This window comes from Oncorhynchus mykiss, chromosome 12 (genome assembly GCF_013265735.2).
Source record: "Oncorhynchus mykiss isolate Arlee chromosome 12, USDA_OmykA_1.1, whole genome shotgun sequence".
NCBI classification, from domain to species: domain Eukaryota; kingdom Metazoa; phylum Chordata; class Actinopteri; order Salmoniformes; family Salmonidae; genus Oncorhynchus; species Oncorhynchus mykiss.
In genome coordinates this window covers 20,426,099-20,446,791 of record NC_048576.1, presented here as the reverse complement: position 1 = coordinate 20,446,791, position 20,693 = coordinate 20,426,099, and the positions used below count along the sequence as shown (strand labels likewise).

General features: G+C 43.4%; 1 protein-coding gene across 4 annotated transcripts in view; it reads left to right on the top strand.

Moving 5' to 3' along the window:
• Window positions 1-20,693, top strand: part of LOC110536815 (bone morphogenetic protein receptor type-1B) — a 113,215-nt gene that overhangs the window by 40,758 nt on the left and 51,764 nt on the right. For 2 of the 4 annotated variants that reach the window (XM_036937169.1, XM_036937170.1), the window contains exon 3: window positions 5,886-5,962. The exons of the other annotated variants lie outside the window; for them this stretch is intronic. The gene's annotated coding sequence lies outside the window, so the exon portion shown is untranslated. The remainder of the gene's footprint in view (window positions 1-5,885; window positions 5,963-20,693) is intronic. 4 annotated transcript variants of the gene reach the window in all.

The window sequence follows — 20,693 nt, the reverse complement described above, 5'->3', positions numbered from 1 at the left end:
CGTTCAAACGCAGGCATAGCAGGACACTGTGGTCTCTTCATGTTGTGTTATATTGTAGTGCAGCAGGCATGGTGATATATAGAAATGAATGAGACACTCATGCCAGCCAGTTTCCAGCCCTCACAGCCAACTGTTAAGAGGGCAACAAAAACAACAGAACACAATTATTCAGTGGAATTCAATGCGCTGCCATGGAATCAGAGTGGGTTTTATGAGTATACACAAGTGGTGCCTGGAGTGGAGAGGAAAGTACCCTTCCAAAACTAGAGGTAAAAAGAGGTGAACTTCAATGGAGAGGTGTCAGTCTACTATATTAGGATGACATCACACTGATAAGTGGTGCTCTATTAAGAGTGGTATATATTGTCAAGGGAGTCTGGACATTGAATTTTATATTAAATGCTTGCCGAATTTTGATTGTTGATTGATATTGATCAGAGTTTTACAGAAAGCAAACATGAAACTTAACTTGTTTTAACTAGCTAGCTCAATGTCTTTACAAAATATAATGTGTGTGAACATTATATGTTTTCTTAATAACTACCTAGATGCCTTTAGAAAACAATAATATTGTCTGTCTCATAGCATGACAATGGTCTTCAAAAAGTAAGTGAAAGTTTGCATGACGTATAGCCTGACATGAAGAATGCATGTGAACACAATAGAGGCACTTTTAAGAGAGTGGTGTGATGGTTGTGTGGTAATCTGATAACAACAATATGAAAATGTAATGAGTTGAAGGTTATTTGTTGTTTTAAAAATCGAAATGTACAGATTTTAAGGCTGTGTCATTAGATTTGGGATGGGGTGGGGTTGCCAGAAATTCTGGAGAAAAAATTGGGTTCCCCAGAAATTCTGGCTGAAAAAATGAGGTCCCCGCTAAAAAATGTGATTACCACTGATCTAGAGAGACTATATGAATCCAGGTTCCAACTGTAAGGCTGTCAGAGTACTTAACGTTGCTTGTTGTAGCCTTTCCCATATATTGTGTGTCCTGTGTATAGTAACTCTTAACCAATACACCAGTCTCTGTCGTGTTTTAATGACTCAGGATGTTTTAATACCTGAGATAATCAAATGTCTTAATGCCTGAGCAACCAAATCAGGGGATGTAATCACTCCAAGGTCATGTGATTTGTTAATCTCCTGTGACAGACTTGTATTGCATGAGAGTCTAGATTTGGTTCTGGATTCTGAATTCATTAGCTGTTAGCCTGCTTAATCAAATGACGTGTTTTTTCGGTTGTATTCTGTGTATCTGGAAGGACAGAAAGCGGTTGCCTCAGTGATTGCAACTCACCAACTACTATACAGCATTATGATGAGTATGTGGTCCTACTTATATCTGTAATGTTTTCCTGAAGGTCTGGCGATGTTTGGTGTTGTAACAAGCACAACTCCAAAGGTGGTTATTGTTCCGCCATACATTTTAATCAGCCACTGATTGAGTGAGTAAACTCCCTAGCTAAGCAATGACTTAGGTTGATCCATGAAGAAACAGCAGCTAGAGCAAAGGCCCTTTAGGGTTTAGAGTTGTGAAACCCAGGTCTTTCCGCTGGCTCAGAGTGATCTTAGATTTGAATGCATTAGATGTAATATAGTCTATCAAGAGTACTGTATTGCTCCAATAATATCTAAATCAATTTCATGAAAGCTCTGCGTATAACCAATCAAGAATTATTAAAGTAATGACAGACTGTCATTTATCTTTGCTTAATTGAGTTCTTGCCATAATATGGACTTGGTATCTTCGGTATACCACCCCTACATTGTCACAACACAACTGATTGGCTCAAACGCATTAAGACAGAAAGAAATTCCACAAATTAACTTTTAACAAGGCACACCTTTTAATTGAAATGCATTCCAGGTGACTACCTCATGAAGCTGGTTGAGAGAATACCAAGAGTGGTGTGCAAAGCTCTCATCAAGGCAAAGGGTGGCTACTTTGATGAATCTCAGATATAAAATATATTTGGATTTGTTTAACACTTTTTTGCTTACTACATGATTATGTGTTATTTCATAGTTTTGATGTCTTTAATATTATTCTACAATGTAGAAAATAGTACAAATGAAGAAAAACCCTTGAATGAGTAGGTGTGTCCCATCTTTTGACTGGTGCTGAATATATATGCTTCGCTTTCTTAATGAATCAGAAAATCAGCATTTCTTGTTGTTCATCAAAGCTTCCTGGCTAACTCATTGATCCCGTTCTGCAGTATACCCCTCAGTGCTGCATTTGGACATTGTTTTCTCAGCAGACACACAGGAGAGTAGGTGTCTGTTTTTCCACCATGTGTTCTGTCAGAGTGGAGGGCTGGATCAGTGGAGGGTGGGACAGATGTGAGTGTGGTACTGTGGATATGTATTTATATACTTTAGGTTGTTGACTTCATTGTGTTTCAAATGTTGATCAAACTCTGTGAATCTATAAAGTGTTATGTTGGAAGCTATTCATGTGATTAACACAGACTGTACAGTACACATTTTATCAATCTACATAATTGCATTTTAAGTTGTACAACTCCAGAGCAGAGAGAGTGAGTTGTACTGTAATTTATTTGTATTTTTTACCTTTATTTAACTAGGCAAGTCAGTTAAGAACAAATTCTTATTTTCAATGACGGCCTAGGAACAGTGGGTTAACTGCCTGTTCAGGGGCAGAACGACAGATTTGTACCTTGTCAGCTCGGGGATTTGAACTTGCAACCTTCCAGTTACTAGTCCAACGCTCTAACCACTAGGCTACCCTGCCAACCAAATACATCTTGTCTTTTCCACTGGGCTGGGGCAAGACCCAAACTGAGCATTTCTCCTAATTAAGGAATGCAGCGTCTGATTGACAAATGAGCCATTAGTCAGCCAGCAGACCAGACACAGGGTTTCCCTGCCAGGATTTCAGGGCCCACAGGCTTCCCATCGCAGGAGACACTGCAACAGATGGTTTAACACTCAGACACGGTCCTCAGAGCAGGCTGGAAAAGAGGGTGAGGAGGAGGAGGTGGTAAAACATCACCTGTTTTTACAATTCCTATGGACCAGTCTCACCCACAACAGAGGTGACAACGGAGAAACAACAAGTGGAAATACAGGACATGAGTCGGCAGAGAATTGTTCAGTCAAGATGGTGATTAAATAACGTATGTTTGTGTTCTGTTGTGTTTGTCATTACACAGCTGGATAAAAGTGGGAAGTGCGTTTGTTGATGTTGTGTTGTCCTCCAATGGGTTAGTTGGTGCTGCTGGGTTCAGGAAGAGCAGTAGAACAGCAGATGGGCAATTCAACGGTAACAGAGTGACACTGAGACAAAATCCAATGATTGCAAAGTTAAACAAACCATACAACTTCATGGACAAGGACTACTTTTAAAGGCCCAATGCAGCCATTTTTATATCAGTATCAAATCATTTCTGGTTAACAGTTAAGTACCTTACTGTAATAAATTCCATTAAAATGGGAAAAATTTTTTTTTCGGAAAACCTCTTTCTTAAGCAAGAATTCAGCTAGGACTGTCAGGAAGTGTTCTTAGTGGGGAGAGGAAAACTGAAAACTAGCTGTTATTGGCAGAGAGGTTTGGAACTCTCTTTGTTATTGGTCTATTAACAAATTTACAGCATGGTGATGTCACCATGGAAAGCCAAAACTCCCGCCCACACAGACATGCTGATTAGATATATTGTATTTTCAACCAGCAACTACCAGGATATAACACCGATAAAAAAAATCTCACACTTTTGCAGTGTTAGTTTCATCAGCTGTTATATAGTATCATACAAAACACAGGAAAATTGAATTTTCATGCAATGGGCCTTTAACAATTTCCACAGAAAATTTAGCAAAAACATATTTACTTGAAAAACAGTGCAGATGCAAAGTTTATGCTGTTTGTGACATCATTCTGTTACCAAACTTGCATCAGCACTGTTCTTTAAGTAAATGTGCATCTGAGGCTAGGTCTGTATCTGTGTCACTATCAAATGAGTTTAGCTGGGGCTCCCATTTTGCAGAGGAACCAGGAGAACATTCTGCTCTGCTGAGAGAGAGGGAGAGAGCCTGGGGAGTGTCAGGAAGGACTATGACCTCCCTCAGTCTCAGTGGGATATAGAGAGGAGCTGTGCCATGTGTGTGTGTGTCCTCACTCAGACAGAAACAACATGGCCATCCATCACTCAGACAGAAATAACATGGCCACCAATCACTCAGACAGAAACAACATGGCCACCCATCACTCAGACAGAAACAACATGGCCACCCATCACTCAGACAGAAACAACATGGCCATCCATCACTCAGACAGAAATAACATGGCCACCAATCACTCAGACAGAAACAACATGGCCACCCATCACTCAGACAGAAACAACATGGCCACCCATCACTCAGACAGAAATAACATGGCCACCCATCACTCAGACAGAAACAACATGGCCACCCATCACTCAGACAGAAACAACATGGCCACCCATCACTCAGACAGAAACAACATGGCCACCCATCACTCAGACAGAAACAACATGGCCACCCATCACTCAGACAGAAACAACATGGCCACCCATCACTCAGACAGAAACAACATGGCCACCCATCACTCAGACAGAAACAACATGGCCACCCATCACTCAGAGAGAAACAACATGGCCACCCATCATTCAAACAGAAACAACATGGCCACCCATCACTCAGACAGAAATAACATGCCCACCCATCACTCAGACAGAAACAACATGGCCACCCATCACTCAGACAGAAACAACATGGCCACCCATCACTCAGACAGAAACAACATGGCCACCCATCACTCAGACAGAAACAACATGGCCACCCATCACTCAGACAGAAACAACATGGCCACCCATCACTCAGACAGAAACAACATGGCCACCCATCACTCAGACAGAAACAACATGGCCACCCATCATTCAGACAGAAACAACATGGCCACCCATCACTCAGAGAGAGACAACATGGCCACCCATCATTCAAACAGAAACAACATGGCCACCCATCACTCAGACAGAAACAACATGGCCACCCATCATTCAAACAGAAACAACATGGCCACCCATCACTCAGACAGAAACAACATGGCCACCCATCATTCAGACAGAAACAACATGGCCACCCATCATTCAGAGAGAAACAACATGGCCACCCATCACTCAGACAGAAACAACATGGCCACCCATCACTCAGACAGAAACAACATGACCACCCATCATTCAAACAGCAATTATGAGTGAGTGTGTGTTATAAGTAATCTGTATGTAATCTGTAGGTGAGCTGTGTGTGACGTTCCAGTCATTGTCCTGTGAGGAGGACAGGGTGACCAGAGAAAAGGAGAGAATGATGAAGAGAGAGAATGTTCTTCTGCTTGCCCGTTGGGTTCTAGTCCAGGTCACTGTAAAGCACATTGTGACAAATGTTGATCTGAAAAGGTATTTGTAAATAAAATGTGATTAATTAGTTGATGGATTGATTGATGGCTGGAAGAGGAAAGAGAACAAGCCCAGAACACCTCTCCTCCGCACCTTACATTTCTACCGGTGTTGTGATACAATGTGTCTGCAACAACAGCTGTGTGACTCCAGTACTGTGTGTGACCGTGGAAAACAGGCTAACATCTTATGGCACATTAATATTTTGTGACAGTCAGTCATGTGTAGTGCAGGCTAAAAATACTTCTCCTTTTCCGTCTCTTTCTTTGTCCACTCACACTTTAACTGTCCTTCTATGTTGTGTATTTGAGTCTCTCCTTCTCTGTCTCTATTTCTCCCCCTTTCACTTTGCTTTCTCCCTATTGATTTTATTCCTGATGGATAGCATTGTCAGTTTTGAAGTCTGTCAGAGATGTCATTTTGTTGTCTCACTCTCGTCTTGGGCAGGTGACCGATTCACAAGTTATACATCTTGGTTGTGTGGAATAGCTGGGAGCTGAAATCTGAGAGACACAAGAACATCGGTGAGTGAACCCTCTACTCTCTGTATTACCTCTATTTTGGAGACGGGGCAAGTGGTCAAGGAAACAAAACAAGGGTGTGAAGGGTTGAAGTGTAGAGAAGAGGGGTGAGAGGCTGGAGCTTGGGGGTGAGAGGCTGGAGCATGGGGGTGAGATGCTGGAGCTTGTGGGTGAGAGGCTGGAGCATGGGGGTGAGAGGCTGGAGCTTGGGGGTGAGAGGCTGGAGCTTGGGGGTGAGAGGCTGGAGCATGGGGGTGAGAGGCTGGAGCTTGGGGGTGAGATGCTGGAGCTTGTGGGTGAGAGGCTGGAGCATGGGGGTGAGAGGCTGGAGCATGGGGGTGAGATGCTGGAGCTTGTGGGTGAGAGGCTGGAGCATGGGGGTGAGAGGCTGGAGCTTGGGGGTGAGAGGCTGGAGCTTGGGTGAGAGGCTGGAGCTTGGAGGTGAGAGGCTGGATCATGGGGGTGAGAGGCTGGATCATGGGGGTGAGAGGCTGGATCATGGGGGTAAGAGGCTGGAGCTTGGGGGTGAGAGGCTGGAGCTTGGAGGTGAGAGGCTGGAGCATGGGGGTGTGAGGCTGGAGCATGGGGGTGTGAGGCTGGAGCTTGGGGGTGAGAGGCTGGAGCTTGGGGGTGAGAGGCTGGAGCATGGGGGTGAGAGGCTGGAGCTTGGGGGTGTGAGGCTGGAGCTTGGAGGTGTGAGACTGGAGCTTGGAGGTGAGAGGCTGGAGCTTGGGGGTGAGAGGCTGGAGCTTGGGGGCGAGAGGCTGGAGCTTGGGGGTGAGAGGCTGGAGCTTGGAGGTGTGAGACTGGAGCTTGAGGGAGAGTGGCTAGAGCTTGAGGGTGAGAGGCTGGAGCTTGGAGGTGAATGGCTGGAGCTTGGGGGTGAGTGGCTGGAGCATGAGGGTGAGAGGCTAGAGCTTGGGGGTAAGGGGCTGGAGCTTGAGGGTGAGTGGCTGGAGCTTAGGGGCGAGGGGCTGGAGCTTAGGGGTGAGTGGCTGGAGCTTGGGGGTGAGGGGCTGGAGCTTGGGGGTGGGGACTGGGGAGTGTGGACCCGAGAGTGGCTGTAGAGTAGGGCACACTAGTCTCTGAGTCCCCAACAACTGGATGTTCCGTTTTTTTGTGGCGACTTCCACTTTTGGACGTTAACACGATGACACTCCATCTTAACTCCTCCTCCACATTCACTGGCTTGGTTGAACAGCGCAGAAGAGAACATCCCTGACATTTTGGAATGGAATGTATTTTTTGTAATTTAGTTGATTCAAAAATCACAGCACAGATTGATTGGGGCACCTACATTTTCTTCCTGCTTTCACTTCCTGCTTTGCTCCTATGGGTACACTCACAATGTCCACCAGTCCACCCATTATGCCATAATTGAATGGGGATTGGGACGCCCGTTCTATTACTTTCATTTCTATGTCTGTGGTGCCATGATACTGGTCCTTTTGTAGAACCAACAGAAACTAGACTGTGATGCTGTAAAGCAGGGCTCTGTGGTTCAGAGATACTGGTCCAGTAGTGTAGTGCTTTTTTGGGGGGTAAATTAAATAATTTCCTCAATCAAAGCTTGTAACCTATTGAATAGCCTATCATAGAACAGGGTATAGAACATACCTGTTGCAGGAGAGCTACCCTCCTGTAGGTTTTCACTCCAACCCCAGTTGTAATTATCCTGATTCATCTTATCAGCCAGATAATTATTAGAATCAGGTGTACTAGATTAGGGTTGGAATGAACCTACAGGATGGTAGCTCTCCAGGAACTGGGTTGGAGAGCCCTGTTATAAAATACTATATGCATGAAATGCATCCTCCAATTGCGATGTCTGCCTATGCCCACACATTATTGTCTCAAGAAAATCTTATCTTTTTAATACCCACAAACACCGAGTTAGGCATACCTCGTTTCAAAATAGGCCATCATCACTGTCAATCGTGAATGATACTTCTTCAAGTGTTACTGCTGAAACTGCATCTGCATGCCAATCATTTGATGGATCTCAATCAGTTTCATGGGAATAGCGTCTGCATTTCCATCTTCTTGAATTATTAGGCATAGGGAACTGATCTTGAAGAGGGTTCTATTAAACGATTGGAGCGCCCTTCGTGGTTCTGAATGCACAGCGCCAGGATCACACAATGACTTTGAACCAACTTGTCTTTCTGAAGGATAGCTGAATGATGACTGAATGATAGCTCTGCCATTCGGCCAGTTCAGGAAAAAACAACAATCATTTGCAGTACAGCCTAATAGGCCTGAGAGTACATGGTATATATCTATCTGTAGACTGTAGCCTAATAGTCCTACAACTACATGGTATATATATATATCTGTAGGCTGTAGTCTAATAGTCCTACAACTACATGGCACAGATTAAATCATCAAATCAATTGACCAAGTACCAGTCGCAAGCCTTTTTTTGGTATAAAAAAAAGCAACTAGGTAGTGAACATAAATTATTCCTACATAAAATTGCGGGATATTCATTTTAAAATCAAGCTTTTGCTGTGGTGTATGCATGCGTCTCAAAAAGATATAACCTAAATGCATTACTTCCTCCAACTTGGCCCAATTCTCATTTCCAATTTCCCACCCTGACATACCAAGCTAGAACGGGCCCGGTGTCTCAAACCAATAGCCAATAGGTTAAGTGTTCACATATCGTTTCTTGGTTCTACTGCGCAAGAGGGGGTCCATTGTGTTTAATGAACATCAAGGCAGACACACAGTGAATTTAGATGTTTCTTCTCAACGTTCTGAATGGCCAAAGTGGTCAAGCCTCTGACGGGCCTCCGCAGTGCACAGGTGTAATCTACAGTTCTTCATCATTACCGCCACCGCCAAAGAGAAGACAGGGGGGAAACCCCCATTTATCTACCCCTAGGCTGCAATACATATTTATTTGCTTTGTTGTTCTATCGTTTTTCATGGGATTTTAGTGGTAATTAAATAGAATTTATCACAATATATTTTCCAGAAATAGTTTTACCAGCTCTGCACTACGGCAGCACTACACCCTGTACTGGTCCCTCTAGAACCAACAGAGACTAGACTATGTTTGGGATGCCAAGCGTGACGGATGGTCGTAAACCTACTGGGGCACAGGGGGGCAGGGTTGTGTGCCCTCATTGTGGTTGGGGGCAGAGAGTATGCCTATCTATCTATCTATCTATCTATCTATCTATCTATCTATCTATCTATCTATCTATCTATCTCTCTCTCTCTCTCTCTCTCTCTCTCTCTCTCTCTCGTTCTCGTTCTCTCTCTCTCTCTCTCTCTCTCTCTCTCTCTCTCTCTCTCTCTACCTTTTTTCTCTCACTCTCTGTTTCTTGTCGCACACACACAAACACACACACACACACACACACACACACACACACACACACACGCGCGCGCACGCGCACACACGCGCACACGTACAAATGTATATGTACACTTCACACATTTTCATCAGGACATGAATTAATGCACTAATAGAAAACCCCTGTCTTTTTGAGCCTCTGTCTCCGTCATTAGAAGTTATTTTGGGCAGCAATACTATTCTTCAGAACAAAATGTTGTTTCATTTATCTGGCTAATCTAACACGCTCCAATTACCTCAGTCTTATATTTCGGTGTGTATATTGTTTTTGATAGGTTTGACACAAACCACTTTGTCCGTTGACCAAACTCTTCCCTGAACTCTCCTTGCACTCTGGCTGTGCTCAAACATTCCTACACGCGCTCACTGCACACACACAATCAGTGCTTGTTAAGGAGAGTGAGATATTGTAAACACACACCCCTTTTCCCCATAATTACAGCTTCTGTGAACCTCAGGGAGCACTCAGCCCTTCTGGGCGCCTCGCTCCTATTCCAACTGTGCGGCCAGTCTGTATTTGCCCTCCCGTCTCGACCTCTCATCTCCTACTCTCACTGGACAATTAATCTGCTCATCCACAGACACACCGATCAGGACTCTGTTTGACTTTCATGTTTCGTAATTAAAGTATTTTAACTTTGGATGTTGTCTCAGTTTGCCTGAGCTGTAAACGGAGAAAGAGGTGTCTCTTAATCTGCCATGGCTTTTGCTCTCTGGCTCCCCCTCATCTCTCTCTTTTTCCCTCCTCCCCTCTCTCTCTTTCCCTCCCCCTCCCTCCCTCTTTCTACTTGTTTTTTTATCCTCTCTTTGATCCTATTGTTTCCTCCTCTCTCCTCTCCTCTTCTCTCCTCTTCTCCTCTCTCAACTCCTCTTTCCTCTTCCCCGCTCCTCCATTCTCCCCTCTCTCCCCTCTCCCCTCTCATTCTCTCCTCTTCCTCCTTTCATCTCCCATCTTCCCCTCTCTCTTCTCCTCTCCTCAACCCCTCTCTCCTCTTCCTCCTCTCCCCTCTCCTTTCCTCTCTTTCTCCCCTCTCCACTCTTTCTCCCCTCTAACAACTCCCCTCTCCTCTCCCCTCTCCCCTTTGCTCTCCTCTCTCCCCTCTCTCTTCTTCCTCTCTCCTCTCCCCTCTCCTCTCCTTTCCTCTCCCCTCTCTCCACTTCGCCTCTCCCCTCTCTTCTCTCTCATCTTCCCCTCTCCTCTCTCTCTCTCCTCATCCCCCTCTCCTCTCCTCTCCTCTCCTCTCCTCTCCTCTCCTCACCTCTCCTCTCCTCTCCTCTCCTCTCCTCTCCTCTCCCCTCTGGGCTGGTCGGCTGGTTGATTAGCACTTTGGTCTTGTTCTGCCTAATTGGAGGAGGGAGACAGGTGGCGCCACTGTAACGATCAGCCTCGTTAGCGTAGCTCTCGCTAGCGCAGCCTGTGTGATCTCTTTGTTTTTACTGTGTGAATGCCCCAGGGAGGGCATGAACTTCTGACGCTGCTGTGTACAGTACACCAGGCCGGTCCCACTCACTCAGAGGAGAGCCCCCAGATCTCCAATAACCCACACTGAGCTCCTGTTATTGTAGCAAGTGTCAAGGCTCTTTGTACAAAGCAGCACCGCTATAAACCCCAAACAGCCCAGACAAAACATTCCTCTCTGTGATTGGACAGGGTTGATTTTGGACATCCAGGTGTCTGGGAGAGAGATTCAGTGCACTATTCTATGTAGCCATTTAGATTCAAGTTTAAAGTGTACCATGATGATATTTAGGTGTTGGGTCAGGACTATAGCTGGGGTGTGTGTGGTCGTGAACGATACGTCCATGGTGGTACTGAACTGTTCTGTACTGTAGGTCTAGTGTTCAACTTGATACATCCTTGGCTACTGTACTGTGTGTGGTATGTTGGGTTGCAAAGGGAGGGTATATAATTAGAAACTTTCTACGTTTTACCAGTAAACTACCAGAATGGCGATATCTTTCAAAGATGATATGTAATTTATCACAATACATCTAGTGGCCCTTTTGGGTACTTCATATTATCAGAGGTGTCTGTAATTATCTCTGACCTTCTATGTGGCCTTATCATATGCAAAATATCTGATATAATTAAATAAGAAAGCTGTAAAACATGATCCTAGACCATCAACTTAGTGCAGTGTTTCCCAACTCCAGTCCTCCAGTACCCTGAACAGCACACATTTCTGCTGTAGCCCCGGACAAGCACACCTGATTCAACTTGTCAGCTAATGATCAAGCCCTCAATGGATCAGGTTTGTCTGGAGCTATAACAACAATGTGTGCTGTCGGAGGTACTGGAGGACTGGAGTTGGGAAACACTGACTTAGTGAATAAATTATATTAAATATATATATATATATATATTAAATTATAATATTAATTAGGGGTTCAGCATGAAATATTTGTTATATATTTGTTTACACACTTTTATTTATTTGATTATGCCGATATGTATTGGTTGTCAATGTGTTGGCATCAAACTGGTGGCAGTTGTTAAGACTAGTCCATTTTTTAAAAAGTTATATTGATTAGATGCCTTTTCCCATTAATTAGTCTATTTTCTCGAGAACCATATTGTCTATCCACTAGAATATAATGGACAATATGGACACAGATATAGATATGTATACTATGTATGAATACATTTTTTAAAAAGGTATTCAAGTATAAGTAGATTGTCATCGATTTTCTGGTAATCAACAAAATAACTAAGATTGGAGTAACTTTAGTAAATTACCGGTATCTTTCCAACCCTAGTAGTAAATACTGTTGTATCAGTACTGTAGGTCCAGACAGTGTGTTACTGTAGGTCCAGACAGTGTGTTACTGTAGGTCCAGACAGTGTGTTACTGTAGATAGTGTTGTATCAGTACTGTAGGTCCAGACAGTGTGTTACTGTAAATACTGTTGTATCAGTACTGTAGGTCCAGACAGTGTGTTACTGTAGGTCCAGACAGTGTGTTACTGTAGGTCCAGACAGTGTGTTACTGTAGATAGTGTTGTATCAGTACTGTAGGTCCAGACAGTGTGTTACTGTAAATACTGTTGTATCAGTACTGTAGGTCCAGACAGTGTGTTACTGTAGGTCCAGACAGTGTGTTACTGTAGGTCCAGACAGTGTGTTACTGTAGATAGTGTTGTATCAGTACTGTAGGTCCAGACAGTGTGTTACTGTAGGTCCAGACAGTGTGTTACTGTAGATAGTGTTGTGTCAGTACTGTAGGTCCAGACAGTGTGTTACTGTAGATAGTGTTGTGTCAGTACTGTAGGTCCAGACAGTGTGTTACTGTAGATAGTGTTGTGTCAGTACTGTAGGTCCAGACAGTGTGTTACTGTAGATAGTGTTGTGTCAGTACTGTAGGTCCAGACAGTGTGTTACTGTAGATAGTGTTGTGTCAGTACTGTAGGTCCAGACAGTGTGTTACTGTAGATAGTGTTGTGTCAGTACTGTAGGTCCAGACAGTGTGTTACTGCAGGTCCAGACAGTGTGTTACTGTAGATAGTGTTGTGTCAGAACTGTAGGTCCAGACAGTGTGTTACTGTAGATAGTGTTGTGTCAGTACTGTAGGTCCAGACATTGTGTTAATGTAGATAGTGTTGTGTCAGTACTGTAGGTCCAGACAGTGTGTTACTGTAGATAGTGTTGTGTCAGTACTGTAGGTCCAGACAGTGTGTTACTGTAGATAGTGTTGTGTCATTACTGTAGGTCCAGACAGTGTGTTACTGCAGGTCCAGACAGTGTGTTACTGTAGATAGTGTTGTGTCAGAACTGTAGGTCCAGACAGTGTGTTACTGTAGATAGTGTTGTGTCAGTACTGTAGGTCCAGACATTGTGTTAATGTAGATAGTGTTGTGTCAGTACTGTAGGTCCAGACAGTGTGTTACTGTAGATAGTGTTATGTCAGTACTGTAGGTCCAGACAGTGTGTTACTGTAGATAGTGTTGTGTCAGTACTGTAGGTCCAGACAGTGTGCTACTGCAGGTCCAGACAGCGTGTTACTGTAGATAGTGTTGTGTCTGTACTGTAGGTCCAGACAGTGTGTTAATGTAGATAGTGTTGTGTCAGTACTGTAGGTCCAGACAGTGTGTTACTGTAGATAGTGTTGTGTAAGTCCTGTAGGTCCAGACAGTGTGTTACTGTAGGTCCAGACAGTGTATTACTGTAGGTCTAGACAGTGTGTTACTGTAGATAGTGTTGTGTCAGTACTGTAGGTCCAGACAGTGTGTTACTCTAGATAGTGTTGTGTCAGTACTGTAGGTCCAGACAGTGTGTTACTGTAAATAGTGTTGTGTCAGTACTGTAGGTCCAGACAGTGTGTTACTCTAGATAGTGTTGTGTCAGTACTGTAGGTCCAGACAGTGTGCTACTGTAGATAGTGTTGTGTCAGTACTATAGGTCCAGACAGTGTGTGGTAGGTAGTGTGTATGTGTCAGTACCCATGCCTCAGACTCGGGGTGTCCACATCAATCGGACACGTCTAGGCTAATACACCCAGGCAGATGTGGGGGTCGCAGGAGGTTTGTGGGCCAGGGTAGTGACCCTTCTGTCGGCTCAACTTTGTCTGACCGTCAGAGGACCCCCTTAATTAGACCCTTTGGTTTCCAGTGTCCAGTCAGTAGAGTGAGTCAATCCACCCAACACCACACACTGCAGCCCAGACACTAGGAACGAGCACTTCATTAAACGTTCCTGGTTGACTTGGCAAGGCAGCCATATTTTTTCCTCTAGCTCCATCCCTCACAACGACCATGTTAAGAAAAAATCTACCTAAGGTCTATCTGTCCGTTTTAATCTAAAACAACTGTTCTCAGCTGCAGTCCAAATATTTATTTATGTTGAGCTCATCAGGGCAGTTTTCTATTAATGCTAAAGGGACTCTCTCTCTTTGGATTAAAAGTGCTCCTCCTTGTGTTGTACAGTGTATCTGGTGCTCCAGCCAAGTTTTCTATGGTAGGTTTTAGAGCTGGGGTGGGGCGTACAGGGAGTGTTGATTGCTCAAGTGCTGTAATTATAATTTTTTCAGCAATATTGTTTTACAAGTGTGTGGAACAACAGCTCCTCTCTTCCACTGTGTTTCAGCTTGTTTCTGTGTTTAATGAAAGGGTTGGTGTGATCTGACTGCCAAGCTATAGAATCAAATCAAATCAAATGTATTTATATAGCCCTTCTTACATCAGCTGATATCTCAAAGTGCTGTACAGAAACCCAGCCTAAAATACTAAACAGCAAGCAATGCAGGTGTAGAAGCATGGTGGCTAGGAAAAACTCCCTAGAAAGGCCAAAACCTAGGAAGAAACGTAGAGAGGAACCAGGCTATGAGGGGTGGCCAGTCCTCTACTGACTGTGCCGGGTGGAGATTATAACAGAACATGGCCAAGACGTTCAAATGTTCATAAATGACCAGGAATGGAAGAGCACCAGTAAGCCAGTGACTCAGCCCCTGTAATAGGGTTAGAGGCAGAGAATCCCAGTGGAGAGTGGGAAACCGGCCAGGCAGAGACAGCAAGGGCGGTTCGTTGCTCCAGAGCCTTTCCGTTCACCTTCACACTCCTGGGCCAGACTACACTCAATCATATGACCCACTGAAGAGATGAGTCTTCAGTAAAGACTTAAAGGTTGAGCGTCTCTCACATGGGTAGGCAGACCATTCCATAAAAATTGAGCTCTATAGGTGAAAGCCCTGCCTCCAGCTGTTTGCTTAGAAATTCTAGGGACAATTAGGAGGCCTGCGTCTTGTGACCGTAGCGTACGTGTAGGTATGTACGGCAGGACCAAATCGGAAAGATAGGTAGGAGCAAGCCCATGTAATGCTTTGTAGGTTAGCAGTAAAACCTTGAAATTAACCCTTGCCTTAACAGGAAGCCAGTGTAGGGAGGCTAGCACTGGAGTAATATTATCAATTTTTTTGGTTCTAGTCAGGATTCTAGCAGCCATATTTAGCACTAACTGAAGTTTATTTAGTGCTTTATCCGGGTAGCCGGAGAGTAGAGCATTGCAGTAATCTAAACTAGAAGTAACAAAAGCATGGATTAATTTTTCTGCATCATTTTTGGACAGAAAGTTTCTGATTTTTGCAATGTTACGCAGATGGAAAAAAGCTGTCCTTAGAAACAATCTTGATATATTCGTCAAAAGAGAGATCAGGGTCCAGAGTAACGCCGAGGTCCTTCACAGTTTTATTTGAGACGACTGTACAACCATCAAGATTAATTGTCAGATTCAACAGAAGATCTCTTTGTTTCTTGGGACCTAGAACAATCATCTCTGTTTTGTGCGAGTTTAAAAGTAGAAAGTTTGCGGCCATCCACTTCCTTAAGTCTGAAACACAGGCTTCTAGCGAGGGCAATTTTGGGGCTTCACCATGTTTCATTGAAATGTACAGCTGTGTGTCATCCGCATAGCAGTGAAAGTTAACATTATGTTTTCGAATGACATCCCCAAGAGGTAAAATATATAGTGAAAACAATAGTGATCCGAAAACAGAACCTTGAGGAACACCAAAATGTACAGTTGATTTGTCAGAGGACAAACCATTCACAGAGACAAACTGATATCCTTCCGACAGATAAGATCTAAACCAGGCCAGAACTTGTCCGTGTAGACCAATTTGGGTTTCCAATCTCTCCAAAAGAATGTGGTGATCGATGGTATCAAAAGCAGCATTAAGGTCTAGGAGCACGAGGACAGATGCAGAGCCTCGATCTGACACCATTAAAAGGTAATTTACCACCTTCACAAGTGCAGTCTCAGTGATATGATGGGGTCTAAATCCAGACTGAAGCATTTCGTATACATTGTTTGTCTTCAGGAAGGCAGGGAGTTGCTGCGCAACAGGTTTTTCTAAAATGTTTGAGAGGAATGGAAGATTCGATATAGGTCGATAGTTTTTTATATTTTCTGGGTCAAGGTTTGGCTTTTTCAATAGAGGCTTTATTACTGCTACTTTTAGTGAGTTTGGTACACATCCGGTGGATAGAGAGCCGTTTATTATTTTCAACATAGGAGGTCCAAGCACAGGAAGCAGCTCTTTCAGTAGTTTAGTTGGAATAGGGTCCAGTATGCAGCTTGAAGGTTTAGAGGCCATCATTATTTTCATCATTGTGTCAAGAGATATAGTACTAAAACACTTGAGTGTCTCTCTTGATCCTAGGTCCTGGCAGAGTTGTGCAGACTCAGGACAACTGAGCTTTGGAGGAATACGCAAATTTAAAGAGGAGTCTGTAATTTGCTTTCTGATGATCATGATCTTTTCCTCAGAGAAGTTCTCACGTCCTTCAGTAGGCAGAGGGAGTCTGGAAGGGCATCAAGGAATCTTTGGGTTGTCTGAGAATTTATATGACGACTTTTGATGCTCCTTGGTTGTGGTCTGAGCAGATTATTTGTTGCGGTTGCAAATGTAATAAAATGGTGGTCCGATGATTATTATTCCAATGTTATGAGAAAAAACATTAAGATCCACAACATTTATTCCATGGGACCATACTAGGTCCAGAGTATGACTGACAGTGAGTAGGTCCAGAGACATGTTGGACAAATCCCGAAAGCCTTTTGGATTTGGTCTGTGGACTTTTCCATGTGAATATTAAAATGACCAGAAATTAGAATATTATCTGCTACGACTACAAGGTCCGATAGGAATTCAGGGAACTCCGTGAGGAACGCTGTATATGGCCCAGGAGGCCTGTAAACAGTAGCTATAAAAAGTGATTGAGTAGGCTGCATAGATTTCATAACTAGAAGCTCAAAAGACGAAAACTTGTTTTTTTTGCTGTTTGTTTTTGTTAGCAACTCCTCCGCCTTTGCGGGATGCACGGGGCTTATGGTCACTAGTGTAACCAGGAGGTGAGGCCTCATTTAACACAGTAAATTCATCAGGCTTAAGCCATGTTTCAGTCAGGCCAATCACATCAAGATTATGGTCAGTGATTAGTTCATTCACTATAACTGCCTTGGAAGTGAGGGATCTAACATTAAGAAGCCCTATTTTGAGATGTGAGGCATCATGGAGTTAGAGCCCTGCCTATGTTGGTAGATAAGATGAGAGCACCCCTCCAGCTAGGATGGAGTCCGTCACTCCTCAACAGGCCAGGCTTGGTCCTGTTTGTGTGTGAGTCCCAGAAAGAGGGCCAATTATCTACAAATTCTATCTTCTGGGAGGGGCAGAAAACAGTTTTCAACCAGCGATGAGCTCTACTGTTTCTGTCGGCTGAATGCTCAACACCGGTTGAGCATTCCTACAGCATTTCCCTCCAGAAGCTATGAGAAAGTTGTCCGGCTGCGGGGACTGTGCGAGGGGATTTGTACTAACGTAACTATCTGTACTTACTTGTGGCACAGACACTGTTTCATCCTTTCCTACACTGAAATGACTCTTGCCTAACGATTGCGTCTGAAGCTGGGCACAGCTATCCTCGCGGTAAGGCGATCTTTCTCCTTTATATTATGAGTACAGCGACTGCAATTAGAAGGTATCATGTTAATGTTACTACTTAGCTTTGGCTGTTGGAAGTCCTGATGAACCATGTCCAGATGAAGCGTCCGGAGTGAAAAAGTTGAATGAAAAAATTTGAGTGAGGGAAAAACAAAAAATATAAACGGTAATTAAAAAGTAAAAAACGTAAAGTTGTCAGGTAGCAAAGTAAGGTTGGAAACAAAACGCACAGCAACACGTAAACAAGTCTGCAAGTTGTGACCGGAAATTACATTGAATGTTCACCCCAACCTCCACACTGCATGGCTAGGCTCAGAAACTAAGATGGCAGCCAATCAGTCTGTCCGTTTGTGTCTGACCCTTGCGATCTGAGTTTTAAGAGTTTGAATGACCCTGGTCCTATCTACAGAAGCAAACACTTTTGATGTGAAGGTGGATATTGTATATAACAACTATTATTTTTAGATGTCAGTCTCTATTTTACGAAAATTGCTTGTATAAAGATTTCTGATTGAGAAGGCCTTTTTTTCTGCCTCGGGCCACTCGTAAACTGTAGCCTACACCTTTGGAGTTAGAGCGCGCCAAGTCAGGAGCGTCTGTCTGAGCGCAAGGCCTGCTACGCAAGCGTAGGTGCAAACTGAAGGCTAGGAGGGGAGAAGCGGTTGCCAGATTGGAAAACCTGATGCGCCGTGGGAAAATCTACGTCATTCTACACATGATCTACTGGTCGTTGCACACCTGTGCGGAAAGACCACTAAAAACTGGCATTATATGTCTGTAACTGGGCCTGCTCTTTACTCAATACCATCCTGTATTAAATAGGCTGAATGATCAATGGGTGAGTGAATTATCTTCGCCTTATGCCCCTACAATTTGCAAACACTCCGACAAGACCATCATGTCAATACCACCAGGAACTTGGTCTCTCTCTGCAATTACATTTGTACCACTCTCAAACGCAACTGGACCTACACTTGATGACATACTTCCAAAATCTTAAACTCTTGAATTTCTTTTTCTCTGTGTCATTGACAATGGTGCTAGCTGAGCCATATCCTCATGCATTGGACATCTGAGATGTATTGTCATGCTTTTATTGTTGATCTCTGGTAATGTGGGACCAAACTCTGGCCCGGTAGATTAGAATATGGTCCAATACGACAAATGCAGACATAATGGTTTTATCAGAAACTTGGCTAAAGAAATCTGTCAAATAACTGGATTTCTATGGATGGGTACATGGTTTTTAGAACGGATTGCATGAATTCATTTGATATCCATTTTTAACACCTCTGAAATTATCTCGATTTCCAAAGCCAAACATTTTGAATTGCTTGCGGTTAAAGTGAACGTATATAAGGACTCCCACATCACTGTAGTTGACTGCTACATACCACCCTCAGCTTCGGGAGACACACTTCACTCTCTTTCTGATGTCCTGCACAAGCTAAATGACTTTTAGGACATTTGAACTGGGACACGCTATCTCTGTGTGACTCTCTGAATCTCGCGCAATTAATTAATCCTCCTACAAGCCCGAATCACGAATCCCAGAGCACCTAACAAATCAACGCTATTGGACATTCTTCTAACGAATACCCCTCACAAATGTACATCGACTAGGATATTCTGTGATGTCAGTGATCACTGTACAATTGCTTGTGTTTGAAATACAAAAATGACCAAAGCCAAATCCTGTTATATTTTTAAAATACATTTTAGACAGTTTGATGAGCAAGCGTTCTTACATGATCTGTACCATAATATTGACAGAGTAAGTCTGATTCCCGATGTTGGCACTGCCTGGGACTATTTTGATATGAAATTTGTTTCATTTTGTGATAAGCATGCCCCTGTGAAGAAATTTAGAATCAGTGGTAGGGACAATCCCTGGTTTTCAGATAGTTTGAAAGAATTCATTAGAAAGAGAAATGTTTCTTGGGCTCAAGCTAGACATACAAATGCTCCTGTTGGCTGGGCCTCCTTCGGAGCACTAAGAAACAAATGTACAGGATTGATCAGGAAGTCCATATCAGATGTCTATATAAATGCAGTCACAGAGAAACCTAAACAACCCTACCAAGTTCTGGAAGCGAATCAAATCTGTGTCAGGTTCTAATGTATCATCTGGCATTCCTGACCATTTAATGATGGATTCTAATGAAGTGAAGGATAAAGCAGATATTGTAAAAAAAAAATAACAAGCTCATCATATCTGCTGGTTCAGTTTTTGATAATGATGGGGCCCAGGCCTCTAATGTAAGCTCTGTTACAGTAAACTATGATATTTGATTCTGTTTCTTATGCTAAGTCTATAAAGCACTAAAAGCAATAAACACTAAAAAGTCTGCAGGTCCAGACAACCTGGATACCTACCTCCTTAAAGATAGCAGCTGGTATTATTACTGAACCTGTGGCTCACATTTTCAACTTGAGTCTGTTGACCAATTCCATACCCAGCATTTGGAAATCAGCTTATGTCCTCCCACTGCTAAAGGGTGGAAATCCCTCAGATGCTAATAACTATTGTCCTATCTCCCAACTCCCTATCCTGGCCAAAGTCTATGAATCCCTAGTGAACTCAGTTAAAAAAACGTATTAATTGAAAATAACATACTGAGGGGGGTTCAGTCTGGCTTTAGATCCGGGCACAGCACCACAACTGCAGCTAAAGCAGTGGCAAATTACATCATACAGTATATGCACTTGATAAAAAGCAACATATGTGACCGACCGCCTTGATTCGGTCTTATGTAGCAACATTTTATTTTTTTTACATTGGATGAAAGCAGAGACAGAGCTACAAAATGGTATATCATATACTGCATTTGAGGAACAATGGGAAAGTAATTATGCTTTGAAAGTTTATAAAATTGTAACCTCACTTTTGAGAAAATGGCCTTGGAATGTTTTGGTACCTACTGGAGAGCTCTGCTTT